The 4,603-nt window shown below is 31.5% G+C and overlaps 1 non-coding gene across 1 annotated transcript; it reads left to right on the top strand.

Annotated features, from left to right (window-relative positions):
• The first annotated feature begins 3,660 nt into the window (after positions 1–3,660).
• On the top strand, positions 3,661–3,766 carry LOC112910185 (U6 spliceosomal RNA). Its single transcript, XR_012001890.1, has one exon. It is a non-coding gene; the product is annotated as a U6 spliceosomal RNA (small nuclear RNA).
• The last annotated feature ends 837 nt before the right edge of the window (positions 3,767–4,603 follow it).

A 4,603-nucleotide genomic window follows, 5' to 3' on the forward strand; every position in this document is an offset into this window, starting at 1 on the left:
GGGAAGGAAACTATACTGAGTGAAGGCCGATGAACTGCAGAAACAGAAGATGTCCAGGTTTTGCTGCTCAAGATAACTAGGCTTTATTTAAAGCAGTTAAAGGGTTTGTTTTGTTGTTGTTTTTGTTGTTGTTATTATTATTTTGTTCTGTCTTGTTTTGAAAGGAAATGTACACTGGAGCTTGCTTGCATTTAAAACCAAGATCCAAACGATAGGGTTGAAAATAAGTAGGAGGCTGGGAAGATTGGTAGTTGGGAAAAAATGATCCAGAGGAATAAGGGACTAAAAGATTTAGAAATAGGCTCAATGTGACATGTTAGAGGGGAAATCCTAAATATGTTAAATATGTAAAATTCTATTATTGGAAGAGTTTTTATAGTAATCATTTCCAGTGTTCCATTTGGAATGCTAACAGGATAAAATAGGACTATAAAATTTTACTCACTTTATTTTGATTTTTCATAAAAGACATTTAAAGATATGCTCATATTAAAGTCAGACACATACTACCAAACAAAAATATGCAATATTTAGAGTTCAGCAATAATGCTTTTTATTATAAATAATTATTTTATTAAAAATAATGACCATTTTTGTGGACAAGGTCCAAAGGAGTATTTCCTATTTCTATCAAATGTTCTTGTTGAATATGGGAAATATTTTCATATGATTTTGTTGAACCAAAATATTCAGGTTTTGGCAGACATTTTAAAAATTAGCAATGAAATGCTGAGCCTGGCTGGCTCAGTTGGAGGAGCATGAGACTGCCGGTCTCTGGGTCATGAGTTCAGGCCTCACATTGGGTGTGGAAATTACTAAAATAATAATAAAAATATTAAATTAGCAATGAATCAAGATACTTACTGAGAAGTACAGCATTTCAAACATATTTTGAAAAGTATTGGGCATACTCTGAGAGTGAAGTCTTTAAGACAAAAGGATTATCTAATGAACTAATGTCTTGTGCTTTTTTTACAGATATTTATGTTCTGAAGTTTTAAGATTATATGTGATTTCAGGATTTCTAAAATATCATGACACATATTTTCTTTCTATTGAAAATGATAGGTTCTATTTTATAACCAGACATTTCCGCTTTTTTATAGTAAACAATGCTTGGATAAGAAAAGATAAATACAATGGAGGTAAGAAATGCAGTTTTCAAAGAGAAGTTAAAAAATTGAGGTTTCAGTTTATTTAGGAATTAAACTGAATTAAAAACAAAAACATTTAAACAAGTGCAGGTGCTTTTTTTGTTTTTTAATTTTTTACTTTATGGAAACCTTACAGAGTCCATTACAGCCACTAAGCTGTGCTTTGTACAAACTGGACAACTCAGCTGTCCTCAAGGATTACCAACCTTATAAACAAATAGGTCGCAAGACACAGACTCCATTTAGTTTGTTGTTTTTACGTCATAACTTGGAACAATGAGTGGTCAAGCAAATATCTGCCTTCCTCTGTCTTCACCCATTTCTTCATTGTCCAATATTTCATAAAAAGTGGAATCACAAAAAAAATTGCAGCTTTTAAGATGGCAAAATAATAAAAACAGAGGAGGTAAAATGAAAGATAAGAAAATAAACATTTACTATTCTTTTTGAAAAATAATTTTCTAGAACACATAGGTGGTCAAAGAAAGGTTAGAATCTAAAAATTGCATGAAGGTATAACAAAATTTCAACTCTGCAGCTTGGAAAGCATCAACACAAGTTATCCGATGAGATTTTCAGATCTTACATTGGAAGTAAGTATTAGATCATTGTAGATTAGACCAGTAGATTTTTGTCAAGATAGAAAGATAGATCAATTGATTGATAGAAAGAATAGAATAGAGATATTTTTGGTTTGTTTCATTTTTGAATAAATATACTGATTAGTTGATGACAAAGTCATCATTCAAAAAATAAAAATAAAGCCATCATTCAGAAAATTGATGTATTGTGTAGAAAAATATCTAGATGATTATTTCTTTCTTTTTATCTGGGCATAAGGAAATTATTCAGTCACAAATGTGTAGTTTGCAGGATACTTATTGACAATCTATGGGCAAACATTTGACAAGTAAAACAAAAATAGAGATCCCTGACATCTATCAGTATGACAAACATCAAAAGTTCAAAGTACGTCGGAAAGTATTCAAAGTTATAAGTGAAAATATATGCTGCTGTCCTGTACAAAATAAATAAATATTGTACTTACTACAAATTTAATACATATAATAAAAATTTAGAAGCTAATGCTTTCTTATATCTCTATGCCAAGTTGCTTAGGAGGAAAATAAGAAAGTAGACAAGAACAATTTCTTAATTCATAAATTATTTGATTTACATATTTATTGCCAATGTTAATCATTGTTTTTAATTTAATTTGTCTTCGTAAAATATGTTAATGATCACAAGCAAATAGAAGAATTTTGTATTATTGTACAAAGAATCTGAAAGAGATTACACTTGTTACAGGTAATGATGTCTTACTTTAAAATTTCTTCACAGGGGCGCCGGGTGGCTCAGTGGTTGAGCCCCTGCCTTCGGCCCAGGGCGTGATCCCGGGGTCCTGGGATCGAGTCCCACATCGGGCCCCCTGCATGGAGCCTGCTTCTCCCTCTGCCTGGGTCTCTGCCTCTCTCTCTCTCTCTCTGTGTCTCTCATGAATGAATAAATAAAAATCTAAAAAAAAAAATAAAATTTCTTCACAACAAAATGGTAAACCATTCTAATTTATGAAATCAGCACATATTTGTTTTCTTTTTGAAGAATACAGTTTCTATCGGTAGACTTTACGTGAGAGGTATTCATTCATATGTATATTACATATGTTTCAAATTAAAGGTCAGATAAATTGATAATGCTTCAAAGATAGTGATGTGGATATTTTTATTGTATTCAAACATTTTCAGCCCTAATCCTTACACTTTATAGACAGAATTCTTATGATTTTAAAGAAATACTTTCCAGGAGGATAAAAACTTTGTGGTAAAAGATAAATACAAAGGATAAAGAGTCAATTAGCTGGATATTAGTTTTCAAAAAGATAAACTGTAGACAAGGATCTCAATTATTGTTTTTATAATTCTATTTTATTTTTATTTGAAAGAGCACAAAGGTCATTGCTCTTAATGCACATGTCTCATAAGGAACTATAAGGTTTTTCATTTGCTATCTGTTACCCACTGATGTCTGGATAAATCTTTACAGTACCATAAATTTCCACAATATAAACTCAATAAAAGGCTACATGGCATGCACTCTGGAAACATCTGTACTTGCCATCTATAATATTTCTATGCCAAAGAAGAGATTGTGTTCAACCTTTCCTTTAAACAATACTAACTAATTTGGTGCAAGTCTTTGGCTTATGGTACAAAGATTTCTCTTGGATAGGAACAGGAAAAAAAAATCAGTATCTTAGGCTTTTAATGTTGAAACTGGAAAACTGCCCTTTGCTTCATGTAGTCATTTCATCAAAGCAAACTACAAGCTCAAAATCATTTTTGATACCAAAACTATACCACAAAGCCTGCAAATATGCTATCTGGTGCTCTTCCATAACCACAGAAATTGAAGGAATATTTGCTATCATTTATAGTTTAATTCTATATTTAAGTAGCAAAAGAGAGGTCACTAAGTATACAATATGTCATTTAATAAGAATGTGAGTGCTCTCCTCACATATATTTTTTTTAAAAAAAGGAATGATACAGAGAAGCCTAGCATATCTTCTGTGCCAGGATGATATGCAAATTTGTGAAGCGTTCCATATTGGGGAGCAGAAAAAAAGAATGTGAACTAGTTCTATAAAAATAAGGGTACTGAATTGTCTCTGGATTGAAGTTGAAAAAATTCCCAATGATTATAATTTTCACCTGCAACATGAAATTGCTGTTTTAAATTTGTCAAACCTAAAAAAATTAAAAGAATAGGATAAGTATATCTCAAGTTTTTTTGAAACTGAACTCTTGAACTCACTTCTCAAAAAAAAAAAGCTTTTTGTTTAATAGACTGTCATGTAAATTCAAATTCAAGCGGATAAAGAATGTTTACAGAAGAGAGTGAATAAAACATGAAAACCATGGAATTTTAAACAGAGTTAATGCTGTAGGGAAATGTATTAATACTGCATTTGTAGAAAAATATGGGAATTTGATGAGGAAAGGCTAAATAAGGATTTTGACAATTTAACGATGAATTGGTTAAAAAAAGAAATGTAATTTAAGGAAAATTTCTCCTACATTTATTTATTTATTTATTTATTTATTTATTTATTTATTTATGATTTATTTATTCATGAGAGACACAGAGAGAGGCCAAGACACAGGCAGAGGGAGAAGCAGACTCCCCACAGGGAGCCTGATGCAGGACTCGATCCCGGGACCCCAGGATCAGGCCCTGAGCCAAAGGCAGATGCTCAGTCTTTGCTGAGCATCTGCATAGTATAGTAAGTAAACTTTTAAGGCAGTATAGTAATTACCTTTCCTTAGAAATTCTATTTGCAACATGAAATCGTAAATCCATTTCTGCTAATTTAAAAATGCATGCTAACATCCAGGGCTTAAAAATGTGCTGATGCAACATGCCCTAGTAAAATTCAAGACTTGATCTAT

The sequence above is a fragment of the Vulpes vulpes genome, chromosome 5 (assembly GCF_048418805.1).
Source record: "Vulpes vulpes isolate BD-2025 chromosome 5, VulVul3, whole genome shotgun sequence".
NCBI lineage: Eukaryota > Metazoa > Chordata > Mammalia > Carnivora > Canidae > Vulpes > Vulpes vulpes.